Below are 21564 nucleotides of genomic sequence, written 5' to 3'. Positions count from 1 at the left end.
AATTTATTATACCATACCTGTTCATACGGAAACACTTATCACAATATTCTTTGGATGCCCATTCCTGTGTCTCGATACATCTATCATTATATGTAATCAGTTTTTTAAAATAGTACACCTTATAGGACCCTATTCGTGACCAGACACACGCACACACGCACACACGCACATACATTCAGCTTTATATTATAGAAGATATATATATATATATATATATATATATATATATATATATATATTTACTCTGTCGATCGCTTTATTACATATTAGTAAAATATCAATATTTCACTAAATATACGTCACAACAAAATGAAATTAAAATCATAAAATTCACGAAGTTATGACAGTTTAGTCTTTATCGTGGAATTCCAACTGCCCATCGCTTTATTGCAGGTTTTTTAAATGTTGTTTTAGCGCGAAAACATAATGTCTTATCATGCAAACTTTATTTTTTAAAACATTTTTGATTATATTTTCTCTCAATGAATAATGAATAAACCAAATCATAGGCGCTAAGCCTCAAATAAATAAATTATTTTTCGAGATATCCCCCATTTTAAATAACTTAAAACAACCTTTTGTCCCCCAGGGAAAACAATTGCTTGATCTCAAAAAGAAGTTATAGCTCTAGCAATATTAACTACGTTCTCCACAAGGCATTCTTTGAAGTAAATTGCTCTCCCCTCTCATAAAATTCCCTTTTCAATATTGACGAAAAATATTCAATGGGATTAAGGTCTGGAGAACACGGTGGTCAGGTAATGAGTGTTTCTTCAGAGAAGTCCATAGGTTCAAGGAAGGCTGTAATCATCCTAGCAGAATGGGATGGTAAATTGTCATGAATAAAAATCATCTGATAGCGACGTGACAATGCTAGCCATGAAGACAAATGTTTATCCAAAAAGGCCGTGTACGCATTGCCGGTAAGTTTTACACCCTCTGGAACTCGGAATTGTCCAACCAACTTAGCCCTCATGATTCCCGCCCAAAACATGATGACTTCACCTCGTTGACAATGAACTCTGTAAGGGGTTGGATTTCCGTTCGAGTTCCAAATTTAACCCATCAATCCGGATCGTCTCATCTCTAAACAGGGCACGTTGGAAATCCATTTTCATGTAATTCCGTGCACAAGCCATTCGTTTTCCCCTATGTTGTTTGCTCGATGCACAATACATCAGGCCTCTCTGGATCTTGGAGCGATTCAAGCTCTTGCAAAAATGGAAGCACTAGTTCTGTTTGGGTTTCGATTGACTTCCCTATGAATTTCCCGAATATCACGATGTGAAAAGTTTTCCTGGTGCCCTTATCCTTTCTGTATTTGGTGTTGGGTTTGTTCACGAATGAAGCCAAAGTTCTTGGATCCCTTTCCAGCTCCATAACTAAATTTTTGATGAACAATCCTTCTGCGAGTCCAGCAACAATCCTTTTCTTTTCGATAACCGTTAATCGGTCCTTTTTTGACATTTTAAAAAACCTGCAAAAAATAAAATAAATAAATAAAAAAATATATATAAAGGTTTCCTTCAGATTTGACAGAATATGGATACCCACTGTAAGGGTGCCTGCGCGTGAAATTCTTGTGGCAAGAGTCGCGCAGTCCAACCACATATCTCCTGAGTCGACATTATCGAATACCAGTGGCAAGGTGAGGTTCAGGACGACTAGAAACAATGCGCGATAAACGGAAAGCACATGCAACGCCTAGAATTCCCAAATGGTCACCCATCTAGTTCTAGCAAGGAACAGCGTTGCTTAACTTCGATGATCTGACGAGAACCGATGTGTCAACGTGATTGCGCGGCACACACACACACACACACACACACACACACACACACACATATATATATATAGTGTTTCAATAAAATGTATACACCTTTTAAATATCTATAAAATTAACATTTATTATTGTAAAGAAAAGTTTCATGCATCAAAATAGTGTGCATAAATATAGAAATCAGCTAATTCTCGAAAGTGCTCAAATTATCGGGCATTTTGGTCCAGGAACAGATGATACCGCTCACTGATCGAATCCAAAACGTTCCCTCTCAGTTAAGTTGGATACTGGCACATCCTCCTTCAATGGCGGCTTACAAGTCAGTCAGGGTAGCTGTTTTTTTTGTTTGTGTGTTTAAAATGCCTCCTCGCCTCTCCAAGATCCATGGATGGTATCGATATTTTCTCTTCGTCCTAACGATCTGTTTGGCAGGTGACCATAAAGATAGGTTGTTACGCCATGATGATAGTGGCGATGATATATATATATTTCAAGATCCTTTGGGGGTAAAGGATTAAAATATCGCAATCATAAAGTGAAGACTTTTATAATTTATGATTACAAGCTCTAGAAGTGTAAGACATGTTTAGTTTCAGAACAGTTTCCAATGGTTCGTTTTTCTACAAAAGTCCTGGGAGGTGACTGGTTTGCAGTAGACAGAACTGGAGTTGGAATCCACAGAGCTAAAGATTCTTCCCGTGTTGAGACGGAGAAAACATATGCGAAATTGCCACAGAAAGGTTTAATATTTATGGAGCAATTCTGGTTTCTGATTGGTTGGTAGCAAATCGTGAATTAATTCGATTCTTCAATTCCTAGTAGCATGGTTTATAAATAGAATCTCCCGACCATGCGAGATTTAACGTTACAATTCGTTACAGACTAATTCGAGGCATCATGAAAAAAGTACAAAAATATTCGAATTAAATAAACACGTTCATTTTATTACAACAAATAAAGTTTACCTAAATTAATTAAAATTTTTATAATCTTAAAAAATACAGAAATGAAGGTATAATATCGTTTTCCTTCCTAAATTTTTGGACTGATGTATAACTTATGCGCGAAGCCTTTTCGTGTTTAATTGTGCAAAACTGGATCGGTGACTAAAGTCTCTTTTTTCGAGGTTAATTAAGTTATTTCTTTGTACAAACAAATTGTATTTCCTTTTAAATTTTATTCAATATCTAATAACTTTATTCAACTAATTACCTTTCAAATAGTCCCAGAAAATTAATATTTAATATTTAAAGAGATTTTCAGAAATAATTTATTTAACCTCAAAATTTAGCTAAACTTGTCAGTTTCCGACAAATCTACAGAATTGTTTTCATTATAACTGTTTTTTTCCACGTCTAAAAATATTTTCTTTCTTTTAGAATAAACTTTAGGCTTTGATCTTTCAAACAAAATCAGAACATAATCGGAAAACTACAAAAATGTATAATAAACCAGTATTCAAAACCAGTTCCCCGTATCAGTTTACAGCATTAAAATGCACGAACTCAATGGATAAAGTCTGCTGCGTATCGTTACTATGTTAAGTTCTCATTTCGTAGAACATTATCGCAAGCGATTTTCCTTTCTGCTTAATTGGCGTAACGCAAACATGTCTTTTTCTAAATAAACAACCAAATCAGGTCCTGTAAAACCGGCGGTCAAATGTTTATATATATATAAATTTGAAGAAGTTGTTTGCGGGCACCGATCCAATGAGGAGATTGGAACTGCTGATAATCAGCTTGATAGTAGTAGGTTCGAACCCTGGTCTGGGATGGCTGATACAGTGAAAAAATTTGTCTATGGATCAGTACTAATTTCAGTCAGCATTCTTGCGTAATTAAATAATAAAACATAGACACATTATTTAAAACATAGAAGTGTATGTATACGTGTATTTTAATCAATCTTTATATATATATATATATATATATATATATATATATATATATATATATATATATATATGCAGGGTGACATAAAAAACGGGTCCCGATTATAATTAGGTCCCGTTTCTTAGTGTTTTCTTTGAATTAAATGAAACTTTGGTAAACTAGTTTATCATATTCAAAACATCACATCAAAACACTAGGGTCTTTGGCCTTTTTTTCCGTTCTACAGCATATGGTCTAGATGGCCTCCATTTAACTTTTGTTTTTTGGATCGCCCTATATGTATATATATATATATATATATATATATATATATATATATATATATTCGTGGGTAAGTAGAAGGGTAAGTTCTCTCATTATTCAACTAAAATTGAAAACGCTAAAGAGTTAAGAAGACGGAAGTTGTACTATTTAAAATATTCTTATATAGAATGTATTTTTGTATATTTTTTGTATATAATCACCACCATTCACTATGCCCCTTTCTCAATGCACCTTTGCCATCGGTGAACGATGCCTCTGTCGTAAATCTTCAAAGCGTGTTTTGTAATTCATACTTCTGTGGTCATTATAAAATCAAACAAACTAGCTACTAACATTTCGGACATCTAGTGCATCGGCTTAGTAAATCTTTAACACGTGTCGGCGCAAGTAGATCTGTTCAATGTTTTACTGTATGTAAATACATATGTAGGAATTCAGTGACACGTCTCTGCTTCTGACGCACGTCCATGAAATAGATTACTTGCTTAGAGTGTCAAACCGTCACTATCTACAACGGAGAGATGAAACTTTCAGGTCATGCATGCATAAGTCTAGTCGTCACATCATGCAATTTGCAGTTTCCTCTTGTTCATTTGAGCCGAAAAAGTAAATAGGAAGCATTATTTCTAACGGACTATTGTTTTCATTTTGATACCCGAAACAAGAGCATCATAACTTTTTAGAATAAAAAATGATTTCGTCTAAAAATTTATACGAATTCCTTAGTTTGAGAAAAATAACTTCAAAAGAAAGGTTTTTCGGTTCGACAGAATTTAAAGAAAACTGCAGGGTACAGTTAACAGCACCTTCTGAAAATAAAATTGGGATAAGCACCGTGGTCAAAAAATAAAAATAAAAATAAAAAAAAATAATATGAATAATTATTTTAATTTAAAATTTCAGAATCTTAGTAAGCAGAGATATTTGAATTCTATTTCGAAAACATCACGACCAAAGACCCGGTAAAACACAACAGTTTCTGTTGTCCGATTAGGCATATTTTTCCTAATTAAAGACCTAGTCACACTGCATAGTTTAAAAAAAATGAAAACTATGAAAAACTTCAGTCCAACCCAAATCCGGAGATCCAAAAATAAAGAAAAATATAAATCAGATAAAATCGCAAACACCGATGTCGTTTTAAACAAGACGTTACTCAATGTTTACAACAATATTGGTTACATCTCATCATCTGTTGTACGCGGAAGACGATAAAGAAAACCAAAAACCTAAGAAGCCAGCACACTGGAAATCTGAATCTGCCTCAATGTATACCTTTCAAATAAAAAATAAAGAAATAAATAAAAATAAAGAATCGATACCGACAGTGTTAAGTTTTCCGCTTTTCCTTCTTGCCATTTTCCCTTTCTCTTTTTATCTCCTCCACTTCCTGACTGGTTTCCTAACTTTAAATGTACACAACTTTTATACTGTTACCCTATTCACTCTCTCATTGCAAAACTTATTCGTGTTCTTCATGGCACGGAATAAAAACGATAAAATCCACTATAAAACAACCAAACCAAACACTACAAACTAGCAATTGAAAATACAAAGAACTTGAAGAATAAAAACCTTCTACAAAATAACTGGATGCAACATGAATACTATTTCCAAAATAACTGGATTCGAGATTAAATAACCCGAAAAGGGTTGATATGCCATAACAAAAACAAACAAAACCAAAGTCTGCAAAAAAAAAAAAAAAAATTGAAGATATGAATAAAACTTGAAGCATAAAAACTTTTCAAAATAACTGGAATCGGCATTAAATAACCCGAAAAGGGTTGATATGCCATAAACAAAACAACCAAAATAGGCTTACGTTCAGATGGTCTAGTAAAAAATAGATAAAAGCATCCGCATGAACGACCTATGGAAACAATAAACAGCTTTAGATACCAGACAACACCACATAAATATGCGATAACTCTCTCATCAGACTAATAAATAATAGAATATTACACATAATTACATGTATACCACATGAAACCTGTCACATCGAACATTCTGCACCATCGTCAAAAAGACCAAAAGCTTCTCGATGATAGATCCGCATTTATGCGTCCATTTGATTAACCGAACCGACTTTACGCAGAATTTAGGTTCTGGATATGTATATTGGACAGTTATCTTATGGCAAGTATATTATTTCAATTTTCTTATCAGAGTGGAAGATGGCTGTGTTGTTGGCTGTCAACAGGATCAAGTTAGATCTCGATTTGTATTATCGGACGATTAGCAACCTATATTACTCAATGCAATAGTTTTTTTTTTTTAACGCCTAACTGAGACGAAAGTGATTATGTTTTACAATGCAGCATCCCACGGATAAGGAGGATAGAAGAAGTCGACATAACTTATTCGCACATGATAAATCACCTTACAATGAGTCAACTGCAAATACATGGACATCAGCGCTCTCAACGAACTAGTCGTAAAATAAGACCAGCAGATTTTTATATTCTTGATTAAACCTGCTCATTTAGTGAAATTTATAAGAAACTTCAAATAAGAGAAGCTCTCTAATTAGTATATTCCGTAGTAATTTTAGCTCAGTATCCACAGAAAATAAATAGTCCGTAAGTTCTACACCGTCATCTGTTCCAACTAACAACTATAAATTTCTTGAAAAAATTAGTCTCAATTATGTGCTGAGTAATTATCATATTTATGAGTGCTGTTGTTCATGAATTTTTAAACGAAGTTTTTAAAGTACTGCCGTTTAAATATATTTATTTACATTTTAGTTTTCAACTTATGAAATTTGTATAGGCCAAGTTGTGTCTTAAAATTAAAAAAAATATTTATTGGAATTTTTTTTTAATTCGAATAAATATTTTTATATTCCACCTAGAGATTTAAACTTAAACATCGTCTTTGATAAAAACACGTAGTATTTTACTTACAAATAGATGACCAAAAGACAATTTAAAGAAAGGTGGTATTTAATAAAGAATAAGGCTGTCCAGTTTTATGATATATCCTTAGAAAAAGTAAATATCCGCTTATTGTATGAGATGGGATAAATGAGATAAAGGATATCCTTGATTCCTTTCTACATATATGGTTGGTATGCATATATCTATTTAAGCATAAATGTTAGCAAGCCTATACGAAGAGATATCGAGATATAACATTTTGAAAAGTACCTAGATAAAATAATCGGTTGAACCGAGTAAGTAAAATGCACAGTGTTCCTAGCTAAAACGTGTTTTTATATTACATAAATATAGTCCCATATTCTATAAAATAGACTATTTAAAAATTTTAAGATTTTAGATTAGAAAATATAATAATATCATAACATATCGATGTTAAAATTTGTCGTTTTTTTTTACAGCATCCGATGTCAGTGAAGAGAAAATTCTTAATAAAAATACGGCATGTGGTAGAAATAAATTATTACGAAAATAATTAATTACAAAAAGCTACAATCAGTTGTGCACATATATATATATATAAGATATTTCCGTGGATTAGATGTAAGGTGTAAAACAGTACAAACATATCGAACTATCTATATGTACATCATGCTATATATAAATAACTCGACCAGTTTCGATTTCTATTACTAAAAGTTCATATATATATATATATATATATATATATATATATATATATATATATATGTTGCAATATTTTGGAACACTAATGGGGTAGTTATTTAAATGCTGCCCACCTCAGCATTATTTGGCACAAGGCCGGAAATTGGGAACCCCGCTGGCTCCCCTAAAGAAGCGGCACTCCTGCAATTTTAAAAATTGCCTGAGTAACCCCGTCGGCATTCCCCGGTCGGGGCGCCTCAGGCAGCAAGCAATAAACTTGCCCCACCGGAAAGCCCGGTGGCAAGGCCTGGGAGGGTGGACCTCCTAGATATTACCCAGGCGGTGTACCTCAGTCCAACAGGTGCTGGGCCGGTTCCCGGGCCCTCACCTGTTGAACTGAGTGTCAAGTGACGAATCCTTGACATGTACTACCCTGTCTCCCTGCAGCCGAAGCCGCTAGGAGACCATCCCCATCAGAAAGAAAGACTACTGGGGTATGATCCCACACAGTCGGACGATTCTATTTATAAACGACGCTGCTAAGAACCGACGAATCAAATTAATTCACGTTCTGCTACCAACCAATCAGAGACCAGAATTGTTTCATAAATATTAAACCTTTTCTGGGGCAATTTCACATGTTTCTTTTAACGGGTTTCGATACGGTAAGAGTATTTTGTTCTGTGGAACTGTCTACTAGAAACAAGTCACCTCCCATGACTCGTGTGTAACAGCGAACCATCTGAAACTCAAAATGGCTTACACTTCTAGAGGTTATGCGCCCAGCGTGCGTCTTTATTTCGATGGATCCGAATCAAAATTCGAATTGTGGCAAGTTACATTTCTGGGATATCTACGAATCCAAAAGCTACACAAAGTACTACAAACACAACCTGAAAACAGAAACGATCCCGACTTCATTGAAAAGAACGCAACGGTCTTTGCGAAATTAATACAGTGTTTAGATGACCAAAGTCTATCACTGGTAATGAGAGAAGCCCTGAACGACGGCTGCAAAGCATTAAACATATTGAGAGAGCATTATTTATCGAAAGGAAAACCCAAAATTATTTCTTTATACACTCACTGAAATGACCTCTCTAGAACGAATGGAAGCCGAAACTATTACTGATTATATCATAAGAGCCGAGACAACTGCAAATTCTTTAAAAATGTCTGGTGACAGTCTGTTAATTTTCATGGTCCTTAAGGGATTACCGAGTGATTTCACGCCATTTACCACCGTGATAACCCAGAAAGAAATACGCATGCCAGGAATAAAAAACGCAACTTTGCCAAAAGCAGGTTTTTTCCTAAGAAAAGTACAAAAATTATTCGTTATAATTGTGGACGACCTAATCACAAGAGTTTTCAATGTAGATACAGGACTCAAAATGGCGACTACATTAAAAATGTAGAGAGCTTTGTTAGCGAACATACATTTTTATTTTCGTGTACATTTGATGCGTTAACAAGCAATAACAATTTTCTTGTCGATTGTGGGGCCACGGCACATGTGATTACAAACGAATCTGATTTTATCAATTTTGATCCCAACTTTAAGCAACAAAATCATTTTGTAGAACTAGCTGACGGGAGTCGAGTCAATGATATCGTTTTGAAAAAAGGCAATGCGAAAATCTCGCTAAAGAACAATAAAGGTGAACTGTGTTTCTGTATTCTAGAAAACGCTCTTCTAATCCCAAAATTTAAACAAAATATATTTTCTGTACAAGCTGCCACAATAAATCAAAACTGGTATACCCGAATGGAACTGTATTCGACATTAAAGAAAATGTAAGACTATATTATTTAAATAGCGTAGTCCCATCAAAAACCGCCTGCCATGATCTACAGACATGGCATAAAATTCTTGGACACTGCAGTATTCCTGATATCAAAAAAAGATGAAATGCAAATACAAACATCAAAAACCTTCAACCGCGACGTCTGTACGCAAGGGAAAATGCCAAACTATCAAAACAAGATACCAGACAAATGCCCCCCCCCCAAAAATCCTATCAATGGTGCATTGTGACTTAAATAGTCCCGTAGAACCGATGGCCAGAGAACATTATAGATATGTGTTGAATTTCGTAGATGACCATTCAGGTTTAATAATGGTTTACTTTTTAAAGAACAAATCTGATACCCTGCTAGCAACTTAGAAATATCTGGCCAACATGGCCCCCGACGGTGAAATCAAGTGTATTAGCTCTGACAACGGTTCGGAATTCACCAATAAAGACTTTGAACTTTTACTAATTAACCATCATATCAGGCGTGAAACATCAGCTCCTAGATACCCACACCAAAACGGGACTGCTGAACGTGCGTGGCGGACACTTTTTGAAATGGCAAGATGCCTACTCATTGAATTAAAACTCCCTAAAAATCTCTGGACGTATGCACCCATGGCGGCAGCCTATATACGCAACAGGTGCTTTAACAGAACACTATCTAAAACTCCATATGAATCTTTCTGCGGTAAAAAAAAAAACAAATTCAAGCAGAATGCATATATTTGGTTCAACTTGCTTCGCATGGCTAACACTTCTAGAATATATATATATATATATATATATATATATATATATACCAATGACCGATAAAAATATTGTAAATTACGAGCGTTATGTTATTTAAGAAATTGATCTTTAAAAGATACTTCGTATTTATATGTATAAGAAAAATAAGATATAAGTAGAAAATACATGTTAACTATAATATATATTTTAGAATTATTTTCCTTAGAGCATACACACAAACATGTGTTTCTGTGTCCGTTCGTGTGGGTGTATAAATAATAAAGAAGATTCGCACTCAGCTACAATAATTTTGTTACATTCGTTGACGTTAACAGAAGAAAATAAAAAAGAGATGAACCTTTCAAATCTGGAAAAATTAAGTGCACGATATTTATTACGAAAGCATCTCTTTATGAAAATAGACTATTACTGCCCGAATTCATCTCAGACAATGAGGTTCGTTGTACTTACTAGTGGCTTGCACTCTTGCCGAGAAGACTTGAAATGATTCTTGGTAACATCTTCTCTATTCGCTTGCTCATTGAAGTGTATATATATATATATATATATTCATATATATATATATATATATATTCATATATATATATATATATGTGTGTGTGTGTGTGTGTGTGTGTGTGTGAAGCTATGCTGATGAGGAGTAGGGCTCCGAAACACGCGTGTCCGTAGATTACTGCTTTTAAAAATAATATATATATATATATATATATATATATATATATATATAATAAGACGGTAGACTTTATTATATACCGTATATTTTCATTTACGTATCTGCCTGAAAAGTAATGGGAATGATCTCACAAACAATTTATTTCTAACAAAAATATACATTGTGTCTCGTTGAATGCATTTTCTTCTTCATTCTTCGTCAAGATGTAAAAGTAAGTATGTTGTTGGCTGTTTTTCAGATTTCTCGCAACGTGTTTCTTAATATCCTCACATATCACCTTTGCACTATAAGTAGCCGGATGCAGTACGTTGGTGCATTTTTAATTCGATTGCTTGTTCTCCAATGCTTGTTCTCCAATAAACTACCTAAAACAGAGAAGGGGAAAATAGAAGCAGTTGAGAAAAGTCACATAGACGCACACATACGTATATAAGTATATATTTATTTCATAAATTCACATATATTATGTATCGATACACATAACTATATCCTCTTCGGATATGAAATATATCTCATACACACACACACACACACACACACACACACACACACACACACACATATATATATATATATATATATATATGTATAGTTCATATTTTGTTTATATTTATTTATGTATTTTCATCTGAATTAGCACTATGAAACACAGTTTACTAAAATATTCAATGGTCATTTAAATGATGTGTTTAGGGAGGATTGGAAAATAGATTTCAGTATTGAAAGAAAATAGGTTTCAGTAGGGAACAGTTCATAGATCCATATCTGTAAGGGCCAGACTGGAAAAATTTGTTTTATGTATACCAAATGTAGACTTATTGAGCTTGGAGATTTATCTGATCTGAATTTGTACGCATATTGGTGCGTATGTACTATACGTCTAGTTTTCCTTTATATATATTCCTTTATATGTATGTGTTGATATATATGTATATATATATATATATATATATATATATAGAGAGAGAGAGAGAGAGAGAGATAGATAAGTTTTATATTTGTATATTCGTATGTGTGTAGGTGTAATCGGTTTCTATATAATGCAAATGACTATTGATTTCCAATCTGTCAAAATGTCTCTGCATTCTCAAAGATTCGAAACGTTCCTAATTTTCAACACTTACGGATTTTTACCTCGATGGAATTATATACCATTTATTTTGCTTTTGAAATATGTATTTTCGAAACTTTAAATATATTTGATGTTACATCCGTTTAGAATTTTTTCAAATATTATAGATTACCCCATTGGTTCCGGTCTTTTTTCCGACCTAGCAGAAATACCTTGCAAATAATTGAGCTTAATTCAACGTCTGATTGCCTAAGCAGTATGATATCCTTCATCTATCTTTCTTAAATAATTGTTAATAATATTTCCAATATGTGCTTATCAGCAAAATATATGCGTATTCATAATTAATCATTTTGCTAACCTCCGCTGATGTGTCATTATTGAAAATCTATGGATTAAAGAAATAAACGTGATTCCTTTCCATATATCCCTTGTTTCAAACAATAAAATATTGACTTGAACATATTTATATATATTTTTAATTGCCATAATTTTACTATTATTTCCACATTTATATTTGGTCTATTTTATATATGGAATTTTTAAATTTTGTCTGGGATCGTCGTATTCAATATTATCTCACTATAATATTTAATAAGATAGTTGATTATCAAATCTGCGATTTAACTCATATATATATATATATAGATATATGTATATATATATATATGTGTGTGTGTGTGTGTGTAGGGGGTACGTGTGTATATATATATATATATATATATATATATATATATCCTCATATATTAGTAGAATTGCGACTGATCTTTTCGAAAGTGGCGTTAGAAATACTTTTTTTAACCTCGTTTATGTAAAAGGAGGAAATACATGTAGACAGTAGAAAAGTAAATATGATTTCTAGTTTGGATTTTATAAGATAGTGTATCATCATGTAGTATGACAAAAACTATTCATGAAATCACGCCAGACATGATATGAAGCCACTGAATGTAATGACTAACTTTAGAAAGTTCACATAAGGTAATATGCTAATGGGGAAATACATGAGTATATTTCTCTATTATTATTTATAATTATTGTTTTTATTTTATTTTAGTGAATTATACATACGGGCAATGTGAATGTTATATAGTTGATAACATCTTATGGTTCGATTACGTTTATGAACGAAACAATTATTCGAAATTGTAAGATAATTGGCATATATTTTAGTGAGAAATATTTTAAATAAAATCACTTTTCATAATCATCAAATGATTTATTATTTATTATTTAAGTGCCATTTCCGCCATAATGTTAGATTCTAACCATAATTAAACGTCCATGTATGCGTGCTTTCACTTATGAATATACTCAACATTTTGTCATATAAACATACAATTTCGTCACACATTAATGTAGATCTAAGAAAATCAGACGAAATCTAAAATAGAAAAATGCAAACATTTTTTTAAATTACTATATGGTACAATGAAATTTTATTGTTTTGTACATTCACTTTTTCTGTTTATTTGTTAACAAAATACCCACACATAAACAGAACACACACACAGACTTATTTGTGATATACCGAATTTTACTGGGTTTGTATAATTCAGTAAATCTTCATATACCAATACATTTTAAGCCAAAAAGAGATGACATAAATTTTAAGCTACAAAATTATCAGATTTCATAATTGAGCATTCAAATACTGTATTAACAACACCAAGACTTCCAAGAAAGAAATGATAGCAACCAAATGTGTATTTCATTGGTAGTTACAATTGTTTCAAGACTAATTGGACAAATTAAAACATTATATCGATTGAAAATTTTCACATAACCAGCCTCTCTTCAGATTTATTGAATAAAAACTTAAACACTAGAACAAGATGTAAAGAAATTTCCCTTTAATGGAAATAAAACATGCAAAAGCATTTATCCCGGACGCATATTTGTCCATATATATATATATATATATATATATATATATATATATATATATATATATATATATATATACTGTATATTTCAGCGTATACGGCGACCGTCAAATGAGACGAGGTACAAAATTTGAGCAATTTTTAATCCATTTATCATTCATATCGGTTCTATAAGACGACTGCTAAATCACAAAACTACTTCCGTTTAACCAAAGCTCGAAATTGCAACAACCGGTATCTTATTAAATATTGGTTTTTGAAGATATTTATTTTACTTTAAGGCTTGTCTTATACGCCGAAATAATATATATATATATATATATATATATATATATATATATATATATATATATATATATATATATGCGAGTTGGGAATAATTTTCCCCTTAATCAATTTGCTACCCCCATATGGGGAGCGAATTATATATTGTTTTCAACATATAATTATCCACCACTGACACAGTGGCTGAATCTCAGTTGATACGAAATCGAATCTAGCTAGATGCAGCCACTCTGATGAGCCGTAGACGACGAAACACGTGTCAACGGATAATTATATTTTAAAAACAATGTATATATAACTATATGTGTGTGTATGCGCGCGTATGTCTGTGTTTGAGCTCGTATGTCCAGGTGTGTGTAACTTCGTGACTTTTGTTATTAAAAGCAACGTCTTTCATATTTAATATATCATCTCCGGTTGCATAAAATGAAATGCTATTTTATACGTTGCTATTTCTCATGTTCTGTTTATCCCAGTTCATGCTGCTTTGTTCTGTAACCATCCTCGGAGAACGATTCTAGCAATGTTCCTGAACATTCTGCATAACCTGAAATGATACTTACAAAATATAAAAAATAACTATTGTATAATAATGCAAACAAATTATATAATCATCAGATTAAAAATTTTTCAATGCTAATAATATTTCAGTTTCAGTTTTCCTTCATCTAGTTTTCTTACACCTCTTTCCGCTTCTGAATTATTAATATTCCAACATAAAGTGTTGAATTTATTTAAATATTAAATTATCAAGTGAATTAACTTTTCATGAAACTATAACTAATTTTTAATGTACATATAATCTGTATTAATGCATTCAAAACAAAGTACGTGAACATTTCTAAAAAAAAGTTAAAGACAGAAATACTAAGCTTGCAATTTCATAATGTGCCGCCATGGTGGATCATTTGGCTTCAATTGTGACGTATATGAATGGACTGTACTCGTCAAGTTCTCTTGGCCGTACAACCGAAAAGTTATTTCGTGTTAAAATGTTTTCAATACAGATTTGTTTATTTAAACTTTTACACTTCAAAGTACAAGTGACAACTAACATCGGGGTGCGGTGGAAGTTGTTGGAGAAGGTATGTCGCAGAAACTCTGTGTCGACCTGTTGACCTTTTTCTCGCCAGCTTTGTTTATTGTTTTGCAACTCTCTAGGTCAGAGTTCCTGTTGATTTACCTGTTTACCTTATTTTCGCAAGCTTTTATTCATTGTACTTTTTGATGGTTTTGATCTAACCCATTTTAATATCGGTTAACTTTCCCGGCAGATTGACGTAATATTAACGTATTCCAGGCACCATGGATACAGGTCGCTTTAAATTCCGGGATTTCTTATTGTGTTCTTTTAATTGCCCGGACATACGTCCATAACACAATTACAGGTCACCTTATTCCTGGGATTGCCCGGGCACCTTTCCTTAACTCTATTATAGGTCACCTTATTCCTGTGATTGACTTATTGTGTTCTTTGATTGCCCGGCACCTCTCCATAACACAATTATGATATTGTATCAGATCATAACGGCGACAGCTATATTTGTGATATTGTAAACTGATAAAAGTTCATATACGCTCTGCTCACTCCGTGTCTTTTCATTTACATCATATTAATATTCAAAATGGTAGTCATATTTGTAAACTGTAGACAAACAACATATATATGTATTATATAAAATATATGTATTATATATTATCTGTTTAAACGTATTATTGTTTATATAAACTTTTTACCTTCATTGATCTAAAATAAATGCCACAATCCCGTACTCTCGTTCTATCGGCTAAGCCCTTACTTCTGTCTTATCGCTGCAATGTTGCATTCCTCCGTTTGTTTTACAAGTGCTTTAATGGAATGAGCTTCGGTGAGCTCATATCACTTATGTTTTCTCAACGTACATACTCTTGACTAATCTGATAAAAAGCGAAATCTCCACTTCTACAATGCTGAAATTTTAAATGCCGGAAAGTCTTATGATTTCTCTCGCTCGGACTGCTAGACCTTGGATTCCAGGCTATGTTTTCTGTTCCCTGATGTTATTAACATGCAGAAGTTTAAATCTTACGTGATCAAACATCAAACTGTTCAACTCTCAACAATGGCCTATTAATCACTATGTTACATAGGTGACCTTATATTCTTAGTCGCAATCTGCCTCGTTTGAGATGAAAATGAGTAGAACTACATAAATAAATAGAATTTACTGTTCAATACAATGTGACGCTCTTTCCGTGAATGATTTTTCTTCACTATAATATGTGAAAAACAACCATTAAAGTGTGTATTTCCTAAATGTGCGTAAGATGTTAATCCCTAATCACACAGTAAATATGCATTTAAAATCATACAGATAATATGCCCCCCCATAAAACATGACTATATTAACGAAAACCGAACGGAATTTGGAAGTTTATTGCAATTAATATCTGAAAAGTAGTGGAATATAATCGATTTAAAGCACTTAAGGAATATCAAGTGAATGTTTTTGACATTAAGAATAACTAATCGATAAATACATGTGACAATTCGATTTAATTAAATTGAATATTTGTTCAGATTTAATCGGTATACGTACAGAGCGAATAATAATTTCAATTATTTTCAAATCAATTCTGTTCATATATTTATTTCGATCTAAATATGCTGCTTTCTTTAAACATAGGGACCTACATATATTTTAAAACTGAATAGCTTATTATAACTAGTGATTTGTTGAGAGAGGGTGATACCAGTGCTCAAGCACCTGCCTCTTTTACTCCTGTTTTAAAAGTGCCCTATTCAGAGGTAAAAGTAGGGGAACGAGAGAAGCTTTAAGTAGGCGGTGTAAGGTTACATTGTGTAAAAGAAAAATAGTTTGAAAAAAGGAGGAAAACGGTACAAGATAAATAAATTAATGAACAGATTCAGAAAGCTCTATGATTAAAAATATATGCATGGTAAAATTGTTAGATAAGGATAATATGGAGAAATAAGCTGTGTATAAAAGAACTGTTAAAATTGATAGTGAGAAAGTAAAACTCAAGTATGTAAGACCTTTAAACTTACGTGTATCAAGTTAGAAAATACAGTGGGCGAATAAAGTATGCCATCTCGATAAAGTTGTAGAGGAGCGAGACATGGTAAATGTTAAAATGAGAGATAGATTAAAGTGGAACAAAAATTTAAGTGACGATATAGTGTCAACGGACAAAGCAAAGAAAGGGAAAGCGGTAGCCCTAGATATATCTAAGGCTTTTGACAGGGTGTGGCACGAACGTCTTTTCAGGAAAATTAAATCATATGGTATCACTGGAAGAATACATAATGTAATTAAATCCTTCTTAAGTAAGAGACGAGTACATGTCCTCGACGGTCGTACATCTAAGCAACATGATATAAATACGGGAGCACCTCAGGGGTCTATCGTTGCACCTTTATTATTCCTAATATTCATAAACGACTTCCCTGATAAAATTGTATCTGAGATCGGTATATTTGCTGATGGCACCATTCTCTAGGCACGACGGGAAAACAAATGAACACATATCTAAGGAAATGGCAGAAACATACACATACACACAAATATATATATATATATATATATATATATATATATATATATATATATATATACCTTTCCCCAGACGTGGATCAAACTTTAAACCGTCGCATTGACAGTTGGCAGCTCTCACCATCAGACCAGGAATCAGTGCGTAAATATTTCTCCTCGAGTGTGTATTAAATCCACATCCGCCCGTCGAAAGAGTGCTCTAACCATCAGTTTGTTTACAAACAAATTAATAGTGGGCTTCGCCTAATAACTTAAATACGCGTCGGGCGAAAATATATTTACAAAGTGCTCAACCCAAAGACGGAGGCATTTATTGTAATGCACACACAGTACTGTTCGTTGTATCACAACTCATCAGTGCGGCTAGACATACACCTTTGACCAGCCGTGGATCGAACCTACAACTATCACATTGACAATCGGCAGCTCTCATCATCGGACCACGAATCAGCGCGTTAGTATTTCTCCTCGAGTGCGTATTAAATCTAAAAATCGTTAAAGTTTCGAACGTGTAGTTACCTCCCTTTCAACGTCTAAACTATCAGATAATCAGGAACGAAAGAAAATAAAAATAAAATCAAAATCAAAATAAATTTAGATCCTAAATTTTAAACGAAGAAGGGGATTGCACTGAATTAAGAGTATTTTTAATCATTTTTTTCATGGAATAAATTTTAAACAAAAACTGCTTTTTGAAATTACACAAATAAGTTAGCTGATATTTTAGTAAATAAACAAAGGAAATCGTAGATACGAGACTAACATAGATTCGAAACAATATTAAAACTCAGTTGATTAGTCCGGATTAAAAAATAAAAAAAACAATAGATAAAATAAAATTAAGGAATAAAGAAATTTTAATTTAATAAATTAGTGGATAATATTAATAAAACATATTAATTTAACAGCGATAATTAGTGGTAAAGTTGAATGATAATTTGATTTAACTTTTTTTCTTTTTGTTTTTATAAATAAAGGTACGAATATAGGTAAATCTAAAAAATTCTATAAAAACACTTTGGAAGGATGAGATGTAGGGAAAATATTTTCTCATGTTTTTCCTTATAAGGTAAATGGAGCCCTTATTGTTCATTGTTAAAGTGTTTTTATTCAATAAGTCGGATGAAAGGCTGTTCTTGTAAAAATTCTCAAACGATAGAGTTTTAATTTGTCCGAATAGACTTGAAACAATTGTAAAAAACAATGAAATACACTTTTTGTTGCTATCAATTTACTTCTTTATGTCTTAATATGGTTAAAACAATATATGAATGTTCAATTATGAACTATGGTAGTTTTGAAGCATACAGTATAAGTCTTATCATTTTGACTTAAAACTTATTAGTACATGACCGGTTACCGAATTTCCAATTATTTAAACTGAATAAAATTCATAATACTATATATATATATATATATATATATATATATATATATATATATATATATATATATATATATATATATATATATATATATGATTTTGTAGTGGTAGAAAATCCTTATTAACAATTTTGATTATTTGACTCTTAATTTCTTTAAGCAGTGATAGCGCTAACATCTTTTCCTAAAAGAGTATAATAATAATAACAATAATAATAATAATAATACTAATAATAATAATAATAATAATAATAACAACAACAGCAGCAACAATAATGATAATAATAATAATAATAATAATGATAATAATGATAATAAAAATAATAATGATAATAATAATAATAATAATAATAATAATAAAGATGAACATAAAAATTGGAAAATTAACAAGTGTACAAAAAATTTTTAAAAAAATAATTGGCTCATTTTTATTAAACGCTCTTAATAACCTCGTTTTGATTGATGGGCTTTATCTCCTGAATACCTTTATATATATATATTACTACCATATATATATATATATATATATATATATATATATATATATTACTACCATATATATATATATATATATATATATATATATATATATATAAAGTAAAAGATGGTTACACACTTTTTGAAAAAGTGTGTAACCATCTTTTACTTTAAATCCTGCTCGAAACTGGAGCACTACGCACTTGAAACCACCGGACAAACACGTAAATTCTCGTCTCTTCGCCATAACACCAAAATGAAGAAAAAGAAAAAAGAAATTCACGAACCGGACTTTCGACCCTTATGAGGCTATGTATTAGCGAAATATACGACTTACAAAAAAAGAAATAAACAAAAATGATTTTATCATTATATTCAACACTTCAAAGTTTTCAAAAATTTCTCAATATATATGTATATATATATATATATATGTATATTTTTTACATAGGAATCACCACTTATCGCGGCCAAGAGGCCACTCAAGGATAAGGGTTAAAGTGTGTACAGTAGAAATTGAACAATATAGTAACCGTTAGTAATGGAGATTGGGTAAATTTGTTAACTTATATTGAACGGCTCATCAAAAACTTGTTTTACGTTAGACTTGAAGACAACCATATTGTAGTCAGCTGGAAAGCAGAAATACGAAAGCCAATTCAATAGGCGTGCAGTTCTAAGAAAGAAACTTTGCTCATGGAATCTACGTTTATGTTTAAGCACAGATAAAGAGTGCGAGAAATTAGTGATAGTGTTTTCTGGTAGACGTGTGTTTCGTGTGAAAGTTTGGCGAGGGGGACCATAGAAATGATCTCAGCCGAGCACTTTTTTTTTTTTATTCAATTTTCACCCCAAACAAGTCACAGTGCCACTTTGAAGCAGGGGGCTACTATCAGGGACTTAATTAGTGGGGTCATTATGAAGGGAGATGAGTAGAAAGATGTTTGTTGACATTACACTTGAACTTCTGCATATCGTTGCAGTTGGGAAAGCAGAATCCCGGAAGGGAGTTCCAAAGATCCGCAGTTCTGGGGAAGAAACTATTGGAGTAAAAGGCTTTCTTGCACCTAGGGATTTCTACTGTAAAGGGATGAGACTTAGTAGCTTGTCGGGTTTGTCGGGGGTAGTTACGTCGAGGAGGTACAAGTGTTTGCAGTTCGTCAAAGCATTCACCATTGAAGTATTTGTAGAACAGGCAGAGGGATGCAACATCTCGTCGATGGGACAGAGGCTTAAGCCTAGATGACAGTTCAGGACCTATCAGGTTGGCGACTCTCTTTTGAACCCTGTCCAGGAGCGAGAGACAAGAAGCAGATGCACCAGCCCAGATGTGGCAACAGAATGGTTGCCTTATAGAGGTATAGGATACTGGCAGGCGTAAGTAGTTTTCTAGCACGGTAGAGGGGGCCAACCTTCCTTGCAGCAGCCTTGGCAATGCTCTCAATGTATCTATTCCAGTTCATATTCCCTGTAAACGTTAGGCCGAGGAGTTTAAAAGAAGTACTTTCAGGTAATGTGTTCTTAGCCATTGCTATTGGTGGTAGAGAAGGTTTATTGAAGGAAACGAGCTTAGTCTTAGCAGCACTGAATGTGACCAACCATTTTTGTTCCCATTCCACTACGGATTGGAGCTCATCCTCTAGTGTTTCTGCCATTTCCTTGGATATGTGTTCATTTGTTTTCCCCTCATATCTGTTATAGAGTGTGGTGTCATCGGCAAATATACCCATCTCCGAAACAATTTTATCAGGGAGGTCATTTATGAATATCAGGAATAATAGAGGTCCAAGGATAGACCCCTGAGGTACTCCCGCATTTATGTCGTATTGTTTGGATGTACGACCGTCGAGGACAACTTTGATTTTTCTATTACTTAAGAAGGATTTAATTACATTATGAATTCTTCCAGTGATTCCATATGATCTAATTTTTCTTAGAAGATCATCGTGCCATACCCTGTCAAAAACCTTAGATATATCGAGGGCCACCGCTCTACCCTTCCCTGTTTTATCCAATGAACGGTATATACGTTCAGAAACTACAGTTAAGATATCTGCTGTTGAACGGGCTTGCCTGAATCCATATTGTTTGTCAGTCAGGAGTTTAGCAGCTGTTAGGTGCTGGACTAGGTCTTGATTAACTAAGGACTCGAATATTTTGGCGAAAAGCGGGAGGAGGCTAATAGGGCGATAATTTAG

At 32.8% G+C, this 21564-nt stretch overlaps 1 protein-coding gene and 1 long non-coding RNA gene across 3 annotated transcripts in view; one reads left to right on the top strand and one right to left on the bottom strand.

Moving 5' to 3' along the window:
- Positions 1-21564, top strand: part of LOC145242245 (glutamate receptor 2-like) — an 815605-nt gene that overhangs the window by 561762 nt on the left and 232279 nt on the right. The gene's annotated exons all lie outside the window — the stretch shown is intronic.
- LOC145242162 (uncharacterized) overlaps positions 10752-21564 on the bottom strand; it is a 103900-nt gene continuing 93087 nt past the window's right edge. The window contains exon 3 of one of the 2 annotated variants that reach the window (XR_013862665.1): positions 10752-14510. This is a non-coding gene — a long non-coding RNA (uncharacterized LOC145242162). The remainder of the gene's footprint in view (positions 14511-21564) is intronic. The other variant, XR_013862668.1, reaches the window with a different exon arrangement.

Source organism: Euprymna scolopes, chromosome 1, assembly GCF_053919585.1.
Source record: "Euprymna scolopes isolate OS-2025 chromosome 1, ASM5391958v1, whole genome shotgun sequence".
In the NCBI taxonomy this organism is placed as follows: Eukaryota; Metazoa; Mollusca; class Cephalopoda; order Sepiida; family Sepiolidae; genus Euprymna; species Euprymna scolopes.
The sequence above is the reverse complement of the archived record's forward strand: the minus strand, read 5'-3'. Positions and strand labels throughout refer to the sequence as shown.